The sequence below is a fragment of the Mustela putorius genome, unplaced genomic scaffold, assembly GCF_011764305.1.
Source record: "Mustela putorius furo isolate JIRA1106 unplaced genomic scaffold, ASM1176430v1.1 tig00000640_pilon_pilon_pilon, whole genome shotgun sequence".
NCBI lineage: Eukaryota > Metazoa > Chordata > Mammalia > Carnivora > Mustelidae > Mustela > Mustela putorius.
The window spans coordinates 5,071,617-5,085,954 of record NW_025421432.1 but is presented as its reverse complement, the minus strand read 5'-3'; the positions used below and the strand labels follow the sequence as shown (position 1 = coordinate 5,085,954).

Genomic DNA, 14,338 nt, shown 5'->3' with positions numbered 1-14,338 from the left:
TATTTAACAGGTCCAGAAAGAACTGCCAGACCAAAAATAATTCCTCAAATAGCAATGCATAGAATTTGAAATTCTGTCTTCTGGAGAAATCTTATTGCATTAAATTTTTTAAAAGATTTTATTTATTTATCTGACAGAGAGAGATCACAAGTAGACAGAGAGGCAGGCAGAGAGAAAGGGAAGCAGGCTCCCCACTGAGCAGAGAGCCTGATGCGGGACTCGATCCGAGGACCCTGAGATCATGACCTGAGCCGAAGTCAGAGGCTTTAACCCACTGAGCCACCGAGGCGCCCCAACATTAATTTTTTTTAAATAGCTCCAATTAGTGAGAAAATGCCATATTAATTCATTACATTTGTCATTTAGCAATTATTGAATATCTGTTATGTTCTAAACATAAAAATGACATGATATGATTTCTGCCCTTGAGTTTACAGCATTAGGAAAATAGACATTCACAGAAAGTCTGCAGTAAGATGCAAACTCCTTTCATTGTAGTCTCAAGAAGAGAGTGACCAACATCACTATAGGATTTACAGAGCTTCTAACAGAGTAGCACACGATCAGAGTTTTGTCTAGGAAAATGGAATACATGTTCAAAAGCACTGAAGCATGAAAATTTACATGAAATGTGTTTGCAAACGTCAGATATTTCAGTGTGGCTGAGGCATAGAATTCTTGGCGGGAGAAAAACATGTGGCTAAAAAATTTATTTAACCAGGGACGCCTGGGTTGCTCAGTTGGTTAAGTGGCTGCCTTCGGCTCAGGTCATGATCCCAGAATCCTGGGATCAATTCCCACATCAGGCTCCTTGCTTGGTGGGGAGCCTGCTTCTCCCTCTGCCTCTGCCTGCCACTCTGTCTGCCTGTGCTCACTTGCTCTCTCTCTCCCTCTCTCTCTCTGACAAATAAATAAATAAAATCTTTAAAAATAAATAAATAAATAAGGACTTTATTTAACCAAATAGACATTGAGAAACTAATAAAAGGATCTGAGTTGAGAGTGATCTGATCAGATTTGCATTTTCAGACTTTATTGTGGCAATATGTTACCACATTCACTTATCTAATTGGCCAGAAGGAACGATAGACATTATTTATATAGGGCTATACTGAAAAGACAAACATTAGCTGTGAGAAGAAGAATATTACTCAGAGACTGGATGCTTGGAGTAGAAAAGAAAGCTCCCAAAGTTTTAACAAGAAAATGCCAGAAATATCTGCCCTTAATTCATGACCTTTCCTGAAGGTCGTTGTTATATTCTATTGTGTCACAAAAGAGTAGTTTCCAATGTTACTCCCCCTCTCTCCACCTCAGATTCCCAATGAACTTTCCAACCTTCTTCTGGGCTTCACTATATGGTTCCTCTTTGGAATTTGTGAATTAACATTCCCGGTTTTTCAGTAGTAATGGAAAGACTATGAAAGTCCATATTGTCTAGTAATTTTTTTTTTTACACAAATCTTAAATGCTTTAAGGCTGATAGAAAAAAATGAGTCACTAGGGGAATATACCTAGCCAAATCCCCAATTTTCTAACTTGAATTTAACTTTTAAAAATTTCCATTGGTCTTTGAATAAAGTGTAACTATTGTGAAATAATTAAAAAAACAAACAAACAAGAAAAGGGAATCAACAAGCAAACAAATGAACAGAGAAAAACATTATTTTACTTAGCAAAATATGACACGAATAAAAAGCCATGCATTACTGCAGGTAATAGAAATCACGAAGAAAAAAAGTGAATAGGTTTAAAAACTAAATCCAGATGATGATGTTTTGAATAGGAAAGAAGAACATGGGAATCACTGGTGACTTATATCAACACAAAAGCTACCAAACAATCTTCATGGATACGAGCAAAAACAATTAGTGAAAGAGTTTGCATAGTTTCAGATATATTAATATGGTATCATCAAGTTCAGAGAATTTTCAAGGTCTAGGGAGTATAAAGAATGATCTTTTATATATACAAAATGATATAATATAATTAGTTTGATACTAGCTTTAAAGAAATCTATTTTGATTTTAAAGTCAAGGAAGTCCAGAATATTTTCCCAATCAGCATCTGGTATTTGCTTATTTAACACTTAGTTCTCAAATTACTGTTTTAAATAGATTATTCATTTCACATACTTCATACTGCATATTTTTTGTTAAAATAATATTGTTTTTACAAACTGACATCAAATTTAACTAAGATGGATATAGCTAAATATGGCTAATGAATTATTGGCAAAACAAAAGCTTAAACGAGTACTGAATTAGTTAAAATTATTCAGAAGTGTGCTTGAAGTAATTTTAAAAGGAAAAAATTATTTTTTGAAATTACTGGTAGAGCAAATCCATTCATGGGTAACAGCTAGCAATGTACAATGTAGTATCTACAAATGACTACTTTTCTCCTAAAATTACTATCTACTCCACTCCCATTTGTAAGATCTGGGTGATGATGCCAAGGAGCTGGGCAAACAAATTGAGGAAAAGGGGAATGAGAAAAGAACTGGTATTTAGAGAAGAGAATATAAAGATATCAAAAATGCTTAAATCACAAGGAGAGGTCGAATAAAAGCAAGATACTGGTTGAACTTTGGGAAAAGAAACATTCTTATATAGCTCTGACAATATTATATTAGCATGAGTGTTGAATATAGATCCTTCCAGTTCATGGTAATCATGTGTATTCCTGCTATAAAAACTAAACAAACCAATCAGAGAAGTAGGATTAGATGGCTCTTACAGACAAGGGTGATATTCTCTTATTGGTCATTCTAAACTGTATCATCCCTAACAACACTTTCTATGATTTGTGGTTTATATCCTTTAGATTCTAATGTATTTACTCATATAGTTCTAATTATCAAGGATGTCCCTTCATTTCTGTGTGTGTGATACCTATTTATAATTACAGCTAACATGTTCTTTTGTCACTTATAATTCACATTTTATATAATTTTTACACATATTCTTTATCCCTCAACTAGATGGTCAACTCTTTGAGCCCCAGAAATTAATCTTAAACTAATTAGTATGAAATTTCTTTCTAATGTAGGACTTTATGTAAATTTATAATCTGTTGATGCAGTTTGAATAAATCATTACTCCCACCGAAAATATTATTGAGGATTATTATGTAAAACATGCTAGTAGGCACTGATGAAAATGAAAAATATGCAAATCTTTTAACAAAAACTTACACAACACCTCTTGCCTGCCAACAGGGTACAAGACACTGGGGATACCAGTGTGCACCAAAATGAACACGGTCTCATTTTTATTCTAACGATCAGAAAGATGTTAAATAATCATACTAGTTAATATGTAATTAGAAATTGAGGTAAGAGCTCTGAAGAAAAGAAGCACAGTTATTTCGCATAGTTTTGAATTTTGTATTTTCCAGCCAAAGAAAATACTCATTCAAAACCAGGAGAACTTTTTTGTTTGCTTGTATGTTTTTTCTCCTGATTGTACACTACATACATTTCTCTGGAGATTATCTTTTCGACCACATGAGAGAACCATATCCACTTCCTGTGAACCCAGATGGGCCTGCAGCCTAAGTGGACCTAACAGTATGGTTTTGACTGTGACAGGGTGTCCTGGACCACCCTCCTCTGCTTTAATTTTCTGAGGTTGAATACTACCCAAGAAATACTCAGCTGCAGAGTCGTACATGAGCATCCTGAACATTCTTAAATTCAGCTGAGGCGAGCCACAGCCTACCAAGAAGCAATACATGCTGCCTTTCAGTTGGAAGGGTTTGAAGATTTTCAGTTTACTGTTTGGTCATCTCATCTCTAAGGAGGGCCGTTTTCATGATTGAGCACATGAGTTCCTGATGTTGCAGGCACGAAACTTGCTCGTAAACATTTAAGTTACACTAACAACAGAAAAGTCACTGTAGCTAACCATCTGCTTTAGAAGTCAGCTTAAGCATGTGGGCATTCACCTGCGCAGGCAAGAGTATGCTGGCCCAGAACTGACACTCTTCATAGTTCCCCAAAGATCTTTCCCTTTGCTTGGCTGACTCTGCAAGTCCTGGAAAGTGCAGCCAAACTCAAATACAAGAAATCAAGGGAACACTTTGCTTCCTCCTGCCTTTGCTGCCGTTCGCATTTTGCCACCCGGCTTTGAGGGTTAGAGGGACGAAATCTATTACTTGGCAGGCAGTGCTTGCACAAATGAAAGATAAATTTTTCTTCTAGATAGGACAGATCAGTGAGACTCATAAAATATTAATGATGAAAGCTTTGGGAATTCGATATATCCCTGACCATAGGTTTCTCTTGACAGCGAAGCTCAGTCACTTTAACCTATTACTTTTTTCTGTAAGAACCCCATCAAGAATGATATGAAGGGAAAAGAATACATGATTTAAGATTCAGATGAGCATAGATATTTTTGAGAAAGGTAATTTTTCTGTCTTTCATTTTCTCTCATGTTTTGTGTTCCTTATCCGCTGTAAGTTTCACTGAATGATGTCACCTGGTTGATTTGATTCTTGAAGCAGCTCCCGTGCTCATGAAGAAAATTGCTTGACAATGATACCAAAAGTACATATTTATTATTATTAGTTAACCTACCATATAGTAATACCTGACATTTATGTGACTGAAGCAATTTATTTATCCAAAAATTAGGGATGTGTTGAATGTGTATTCAAATAGATATCATTAACAAAGGACTTTGTATTTTTCAGAATACACTCAACATACAGATATTTTTCATCTGCTGAGATTTTGTTATCCTGAAAAATCCTTCCATTGGTATTACAAATTTCTAATTTTTTTTAAGGTTACTATCTCTTTGCAGAATGCTTAGCCAATTAGCATTACTTTGAGGTATTTCCAACATACGTTTTCACTTTACACAGAAACAAACTTTGCATTTATAAAATTTAAGGATAATAGAAATTTATTATTATTTTTATTATGACAACCTAAATAATTATATTATATATTGATAAATGTATATTTACATATTATAGATTTAAATATCTATAATATTAAATATCTGAATATTTGAAGCTTGAATATTGGAAATTGTTGAAAATAATAAAATAATTCCATCAAATATTTTTTTAATTCTTTGAAATTTCTGTGCTAATATAATGATTTGTAACATGATTCATAATATTTATCACATTAAAAAACAGGAATATGTAAAATTAGCTATTATTTATAATAATGCCTTAGAAAGAAGATAATCACCCCCAAATGAAAGTAAATACAACTAAATCATATATATTATAATTTAAGTTACACTGAAAATGCCATCTAGTATGTTAAATATCAAATAGGATAAATTTTTATATTAATCTTATTTTTTGTCAAAATAGTATTTATAAAAAGAAAATGTATTACTTAATACAATCAGAAAATTTTCTTTGCTTAGTTACCTTTCACCTAATTGAATATTTTGTTTCATGTACAGGTACACCCTTATAATATTTTTCCTCAGGATAGATAAACAATTATCAACCAAATATAATCTTTAAAAGCCACTAATGAGCCCAGATCTTGTGCTTTCTGTGTATGTTTAAGTTTCCAGTTGGTGATATGCATACAAGGATAAATCAGCAATTTCCAGTATTAATCAGCCTTTCAGAAAATTCATTAACTTACTGTAAAAAAAAAAATCAGATCTGTTAAAGCCTATCTTGAACTAGAAAGTCATATCACTAGGGGAGTCAGAAGGCACAGTTCATTACAAAACATTATCAGCCATCCTGGTCTTGAAGGATATTATAAAATTCTAAAATCAATATAGCTCATTCATGATCACCTTATCATCTGATTACCACTTTTAGCATCTGGACTCCCTTCATCAATGTGTTCCATCCATAAGTTTAAAAAACATGAAGTCCATAGTCTAAATGCCCTGCTGTAACCAAAGACCAAATGCTTGCTAGAATTTACTTACTGTTTTTATAGCCTTCTGCAGACCAAATATCTTGGAATTGATAGTGAGGCCTCTTTAAATACTACCACCTTTCTGCCCAACCCTAACAATTAAGTGATGATACTTCCATATTGAGAAATGAGTTTATTTGAAATAAAAACCTCAAGAAGACTACTACCATTTTAAAAGATCAATCTCCAATCACAGCTATTCTTGCTGTAATCAGAAGCTACAGAATTAAAAATAGAGGAAAAATACAGAAATCTCAGCGAGGGTGAGGTTGTTGTTGACCAAGTACCTGATCAAAGCATGTCTAAGTAGAGGTGAAAAAAGCTGATGGAGATATCAGAGGAGACAACAAAGGAATTTGTGCTTTGAAAGTATATGAATTTTAAAACTCCAGAAAATAATAATAATGTTTCCTTGGAAATACCTAAATAACCCAGAGAAGTGCTGATTTTTTTTTAATATAAATACATATTTAAATATAGTCAAGAAAAGTAAAGCAACATAACAGCATATTTATTCCTCAAACTATCTTTGCTCAAAGAATACCCACATGACTTCAAATACATTATCTTTAGGGTCTTTTCTCCATGTTACTCATTTTTTAAATTATTTTTTAATTTAAATTCAATTAGTCGACACATGGTGCATCATTAGTTTTTGATATAATGTTCAATGATTCATTAGTGTATAACACCATGATGCTCATCATATCATGTGCCCTTCTTAATGCCCATCATCCAGTTACCCTATCATTTTTTTTTAAATAAACAATAATGTATTATTAGCCCCAGGGGTACAGGTCTGTGAATCGCCAGGTTTACACACTTCACAGCACTCACCATAGCACATACCCTCCCTAATGTCTACCCCACCACCCTCTCCGTACACCCCTCCCCCCGGCCACCCTCAATTTGTTTTGTGACATTAAGAGTCTCTTTTGGTTTGTCTCCCTCCCAATCCCACCTTCTTTCATTTTTTCTTTTCCTACCCCTCTACCCCCCATTGCATCTACACTTCCTCATATCAGGGAGATCATATGATAGTTGTCTTTCTCTGATTGACTTATTTCGCTAAGCATAATACCCTCTAGTTCCATCCACTTCGTTGCAAATGGCAAGACTTCATTTCTTTTGATGGCTGCAATATATATATACCACTTCTTCTTTATCCATTCATCTATTGGTGGACATCTAGGTTCTTTCCATAGTTTGGCTATTGTGGACATTGCTGCTATAAACATTCCGGTGAACGTGCCCCTTCAGATCACTACATTTGTATCTTTGCAATTGCTGGGTCATAGGGTAGCTCTATTTCCAACTTTTTGAGGAAACTCCGTGCTGTTTTCCAGAGTGGTTGCACCAGCTTGCATTCCCACCAACAGTGTGGGAGGGTTCCCCTTTCTCCACATCCTTGCCAGCATCTGTCATTTCCTGACTTGTTAATTTTAGCCATTCTGACTGGCATGAGGTGGTATCTCATTGTGGTTTTGATTTGTACAGGTACACCCTGATGCCCAGTGATGTGGAGCACTTTTTCATGTGTCTGTTAGTCATCTAGATGTCTTCTTTGCAGAAATGTCTGTTCATATCCTCTGACCATTTCTTTTTTTTTTTTTAAGATTTTATTTATTTATTTGACAGACAGAGATCACAAGTAGGCAGAGAAGCAGGCAGAGAGAGAGGAGGGAGGAGGGAGCAGGCTCCCTGCTGAGCAGAGAGCTTAATGTGGGGCTCGATCCCAGGACCCTGAGATCATGACCTGAGCTGAAAGCAGAGACTTTAACCCACTGAGCCACCCAGGCGCCCCCTCTGCCCATTTCTTGATTGGATTATTTGTTCTTTGGGTGTTGTGTTTGCTAAGCTCTTTATAGATTTTGGATACTAGCCCTTTATCTGATGTGTTGTTTGCGAATATCTTCTCCCATTCTGTCAGTTGTCTTTTGGTTTTGTTAACTGTTTCCTTTGCTGTTCAAAAGCTTTTGATCTTGATGAAGTCCCAATAGTTCATTTTTGTCCTTGCTTCCCTTGCCTTTGGCATTGTTCCTAGGAAAAAGTTGCTTCGGCAGAGGTCGAGGAGGTTGCTGCCTGTGTTCTCCTCAAGGATTTTGATGGATTCCTTTCTCACATTGAGGTCCTTCATCCATTTTGAGTCTATTTTCATGTGTGGTGTAAGGAAATGGTCCAATTTCATTTTTCTGCATGTGGCTGTCTAATTTTCCCATCACCATTTGTTGAAGAGGCTGTCTTTTTTCCATTGGGCATTCTTTCCTGCTTTGTCAAAGATTAGTTGACCATAGAGTTGAGGGTCTATTTCTGGGCTCCCTCTTCTGTTCCACTGATCTATGTGTCTGTTTTTGTGCCAGTACCATACTGTCTTGATGATGATAGCTTTGTAATAGAGCTTGAAGTCTGGAATTGTGATGCCATCAACTTTGGCTTTCTTTTTCAACATTCCTTTGGCTATTCGAGATCTTTTCTGGTTCCATATAAATTTTAAGATTATTTGTTCCATTTCTTTGAAAAAAAAAAATGGGAGTCAATCCCATTTACAACTGCACCCAAACCCATAAGATACCTAGGAATCAACCTAACCAAAGAGGCAAAGAATCTATACTCAGAAAACTATAAAATACTCATGAAAGAAATTGAGGAAGACACAAAGAAATGGAAAAATGTTCCATGCTCATGGATTGGAAGAACAAATATTGTGAAAATGTCTATGCTATCCATGTTACTCATTTTCTTATAGCTAGTTTTCTTCTGAATATCCTTGCTACATGGCATGGCAGATATGCTATAGGAAACTGTGTTCCAGGCAATGAATTTATAATTTTGTAGCAGAAACAATCTCTTGAATGTTGTTTAAGTCTTTATATATGATGGAAAAGTCAGTAATAGATATTTGTAACAAACTAGTCTATGTACTTTTTAGATGAAGGAAAACTAAGTAATATGGACTGAAGTTACTTCCAAAGGGCAAAAATCCTGTGCTTAAATGGAATATTATAAAATATAACCAATTTAGTTACTGCCATGAAAAATATCAAGGGTAATGTTAAAAGATAAATAAATGTATATATCTTTATATTATATAATATATACTTCAAATATTTGACTACTTTTAAATAATTTTACCTCATATAAAGGGATAGTCTGTGATATACATATACGAAATGTTAAAATTTGTATATTTCCTGTTAGTTTGGACAACTTAATAAATACATGCATAATGAAACTGCATGGGAAATAACAAATTGTCTATAATGCTTTTTATTTTACTTTTACTAATAATAAATTAGAGGCTTGTATTAGTAATACTGGACTTTCTTTTTTCCAGTGTATCAACATTTTCTGTACAGGACAGATTCTGACAGCTTCTTTCTTAAGGTGAGATTGGGTATCTGTCATTCACAGTAGAATTCAGAGAAGCTACAAATAGTTCATATATTGTCAAAGGTATTTCATAAAGTCAAATCATTTTGGGGTAGCTACTCATGCCTAAATTGAAGATATTTCCTCATTAATTAAAAGCAATTTCTGTTTTTTTAATAATACTACTTTCACAGTAAATCCTAGAGGATGTTTATTGGAAATTTCTGAGTTTATCAAAGCATGTAGCTTGATGTTTTGATTTAAACTTGGAAATATATTGATTCTTGAAGAAAATCCAGGTCATAGAACAAAGTTAAAATATCCTAATGCAACTAATAAAACTAAGGTATCTTTCAGAGTGTGTATATACACACATGCAGACACAGGCAGGTTACTATCTTTATTTTTTTTAATTTCATTCAGAATTTTTATATTACAATAAAAATTACCATATTATGGGATATAATATAAAAATCCACGTCATTTTTTTTTTAAAGATAAAACACAGGACTCCATAAAATACTAAAGTTTCAGGTTTTTGAGAGTATCAAGGTCACTCTCCCCCACTTACATAGAAGAGTTTAGAGGATCTGACTTCTTCTTCTTCTTCTTTTTTTTTTTTAATTTATTTTTTATTTTCAGCATAACAGGTTAGTATCTTTAACTCTTACTCAAAATACAAGTATATTAGAATACTTTAATTCTCATGAGTCATCCAGATTTTTGTGTTAACATTTTATATATTTTGGCTCTATTTTTTCAAAAGTTGAAATTATTGTACTATAAATTAATATTATGTCCTAATTACTCACATACTTATCACTTATTTTTCAACATCCCTTCTTATCAGAACTTCCACTTTATCTCTCTGCTTGAAGTATGTTCTTCAGTTTTCCTCTAGAGAACAAAAGTCTGGTTATTTTCCTTTTTTGTCTAAAAATATTTGCATTTTGCTCTTATTCTAGAAAATTAATATTCCTGGGCTGTGAGTCTAAATTGTCAGTAATTTTTCTGACATCATTTAAGATTTTATTCCATGGTTTTCTGGATTCTATTTATTAATGGAAAGTTAACTGCCTAGTTGTTGTACTGGTGCATATAATTTGCTATTTTTCCTTAGCTGCTTTTAAAACCTTCTCTTGATCTTTGGTGGTCTGAAGCTAGTTATGATGTGTCTAGGTACAGTTTTTTTTTTTAAAGGTTTTATTTATTTATTTGAGAGAAAGAAAGAGAGAAAACAAAAGCAGAGCAAGGGGTAAAAGGACAGCTCCCCACTGAATGGGGAGCCCAACACAGGGCATGATACCAGGACCCACCAGGACCCGGAGGGCATGATACCACCACCCCAAGGCCATGACCTGAGCTGAAGTGAGTCACTTAACCAACCGAGACAACCAGGCGCCCCGGTTCAGTTTTTTAATATCACACTTTAGATTTATTGGCCTTCCTGCATTCGAGAATAGATGTTTTTCAGCAATTCTTAAACTACTCCAGCATTATCCTCCTTTAAAGGGGCCTTTTCCATTTTTCTCTATCCTTTATGTCCCTTAATTGTTTTTCGAATCATCTCATAGTTTCTTAATGCAACATTCTTTGAATCTATATCCAGTTCACTGCGATAATCTGCATTTGTGATTCCTTTTAAATTAATCTCTTTTTATTCTTTTAATTTATATAACTTTGGTGTCAATAAATTCCATTAGCATGTTTTACAGATTTAAGCCTCTTCTTTCCTTTTCTAATGTTCAAGCCAAACCTCTAATTTTGTGATTCTGATTGTATTCTCTTTTGTTTCTGCTTGTATTCAGTTATAAAATCCTATTTTACTATGTGTTTTTATTTTTGAGTATAATCTCACACATGTGGAATATTATCAAAGGGAATTCTTTAAGGCTAGATCTGGAGTTCCATTCTTAAAGTACTTGTTTTTACCAATCCCCAGCATGGGGCAAGGAGGCTATAAGTCAAGACCACGTTTAAGCTAAATGCTCTGCTTTCAGTTTTTAATTGAACAAATAGAATGGTTTTGCATTTCAGACCTGTGATGAGGACTAACTCGTTATGAATTCTCTTTTTTTTCCTCTTCAGCCAGCACCAACGACAAAATTTCCTTTCAGAATCACTCTCTCCATAGGGTTCACTTCTCATTTTATGGAAAAGAGGGGCTTCAGTTATGCTTTCCACTCTCTTCCTCATGAAGCAGTCAAAAGGGAAAATCAAGCTTTCTAATCATTGCTACAAGTTCTTATATTAAAAGTTGGCTTTGGAGATTACTTACCTCTTAGGGTTTCTGCTTTTACCTTTATATTAGTCTCTAGATATATATATTTCACGTCAGATCAAAGATTCTTAAAATATATACATATGTGTTATACATAATTTTGTTTTAGTTGTATTTATCTTTTCATCAAAGTTTACTCTGGCTGTAGAGATCCAATATACTGGCTTGAAGAAGAAAATCAAGTGTTAATTGATTTTCTATAGAGATGGTTCTATAGAGATGCTAATATTTCTTTACACTTTGCAGTGTATAAAAGGTAATACTTAGCAGAAAAAAAAGTCTGCTAAAACTTTAACTCAAAGTAATTTCCGAACTAGTCTTCAACCTTTTTCTTCCATCTTCTGATATGCTTCTGTTAGTTCTTTCTCTTTTCTGATGCAAGGACTTTATCACATTAATCTCGCTAAATTATTAAGCCCTGTCACCAGAGAAAATGAGTATGGTTTTTGTTTGATTCTGCCTTTGCAGAAAATAAAAAGCATAATTTGTGTTTCTCTTCTAAACTTTTAGACTCTTCAAATGCACAATATTAATCTTATAGCCTTTGAGATTCTTGTAATTATCATTAATGCTTACTGTTTAACCAAGTGGGCGGTTCATAAAATGCCCATTCAGGCTCTCTAATGAAGTTACCCATATGGTTGTTGGAAAAGGGAGCTAAAAATGGCAGCACATGTACACAAGGCTTTTCTTCTCTTTATTTAGATTGAAGATGTATGTATATAAAGCAGCTGTTGATGACACTTACTGGTGTAAACATTTTAAAAATTTCTGTTTGCTACCTTTGGAGCCTGGCACTTTCATACTGGTTTAAATCAGCCAAATTTATTTGTAGAAAATAGCATTATAGTGTTTATGCGTTATTTTTTTTTTAAGTAAGATCTTTTTTTTTTAACTTTAAACTATACCACATATTCTTTTTCTGTTTTTTTTTTTTTTTTTTTTAAAGATGTGAAAATGCCATTACAAAAACATTCAGTTTATAACTTTTGAGGGAGGGAGGAAGAGATTTTCAAACCAAATTTCAGTCCATCGGTACCAAGTTCAATTTCATAAGCTGTTTTTTTTTTAAATTTTTATTTTTTACAATGGTGTCCAATAACAATTAGAATTCAAAATAATCTCTGTTTTCCCAAATACATGTAGCATATGTGGTTCATTTTTCCTTTTAATAAATTGAGGGTTAGGGTTCCTTAATTACATTTTCTACTTCCTGCATTTCCACTAAAGGTTCCTGTGGCTGACCCAAAGTGCTAATAACAAAATACAAAGCAGAACAAGCTATGGTATTCAAATACAGTGGGATTAGTCAGCTTCATGGGAGATATTTTAGGGAGCTGTATTGTAGTATGAAATACCAGCCTATAGAAAAATTTCACCCTTCCTAATTCTATCATCACAGCAGATATGTGATGCCATATTTCTGAACAACATGGACTCCTCAGGAGCTGAGTAGTCATCTTCTTGCTTTTGATTTTATTTCTTTATATAACATTCACAGCAGTGAGATATTTTCAGTTCAAAATGTCTTAATTTTAATCTTAGTATAATAAAATTTATGAGCAACTTCACCTTCCCAAGTGCATCATTATCACAACTCCAGTCAGATTCTTCAACCTTCAACCTCAAGCTAAATTGTGAAAAACCTTATGGACACTCTGTTAGTTAAAATTCTTAGTTTCTATGTTTCCATGTTCCATAGAAGCTATTGCTTTGAATAAAATCAGGAAGTAAATATTTGCTTACAGATTAGATAAATCAAAATTAATCAGTATTCTTGACTGTGTATTGGAAAAGGAGTAAGCCTATTTTGCAAGTTTAAAATAAGGCAAAAGAATGGCTCAGCAGTATTACTAAAAATAGTGAAAGCATACCCATGCTGTATGGAATTAAAGGCTTTATATACACAACATGCTAGAGGAATCATGTCATGAGGGACAAAGAACAGTGATTTTTACTTAAAGAACAACTTCTGTTCTTACAATGGAGAAATGCCACAGAACTAAAAATGTGACCTTTTCTATATGGTTTCTGCACCTCTAGCAAGCTAGGGTGGGCCTGTCCTATCGCAATGAGGATCCCAGGAGGGAGAGTTGAAGCATGAAGGACCTATTGATTTTTAAGCTTAGAATTGCACACTATCAATTCTAGAGCATTCTTTTTGCCAAAATATATAAAAAGTCAACAGCATTCAGGTGTAGGAAACAGATTCCATCTCCTAATGGAAGACACTACAAAGTCATATTGAAGAAGGGGTACATACAAGGAAGGGTGAAGATTTATGACATTTTATTAGCCCAACAACCATAGCATCCTAGATTCTGAACAAAAGTATAAGGTAAAAGTAATTCATTGCCTAACTTTCAGTTGATTTAACTCTGTTGTATATATTACAGAAATCTGTAAGGACATATATATAGAAGTAACAGTGCTGTCTTCTAAAATTCATTAGTGTTGTTGGCTTTACCCTGAAAATGCTTGGGTGCAACCAGTGTCTCAAATGTAACAGGCCTAAGAGATGGGTTCATACTTAATGAAATACATATGATATTGAAATTAAGGACAACTTTGCGTATTTCTTAATTTATAATAATTTCTTAACAACTATATGTGCATATATGCATATATATGCATAATCAGCAAAATCTCTCACTATAGCCAAGTAATACTAACCATACCATGGGTATGCCATCAAAAATTCACTTTTGCAAAGACCAGAAATAACCAAAATACACAATCTGAGCACATTTCTTCCTTATAGGCAGACAAATATAGAA

At 33.8% G+C, this 14,338-nt stretch overlaps 1 protein-coding gene across 3 annotated transcripts in view; it reads left to right on the top strand.

Moving 5' to 3' along the window:
- Positions 1 to 14,338, top strand: part of MGAT4C (MGAT4 family member C) — a 318,766-nt gene that overhangs the window by 264,188 nt on the left and 40,240 nt on the right. For all 3 annotated transcript variants that reach the window (XM_013054220.2, XM_045082967.1, XM_004748589.3), the window contains exon 2: positions 9,246 to 9,295. The gene's annotated coding sequence lies outside the window, so the exon portion shown is untranslated. The remainder of the gene's footprint in view (positions 1 to 9,245; positions 9,296 to 14,338) is intronic.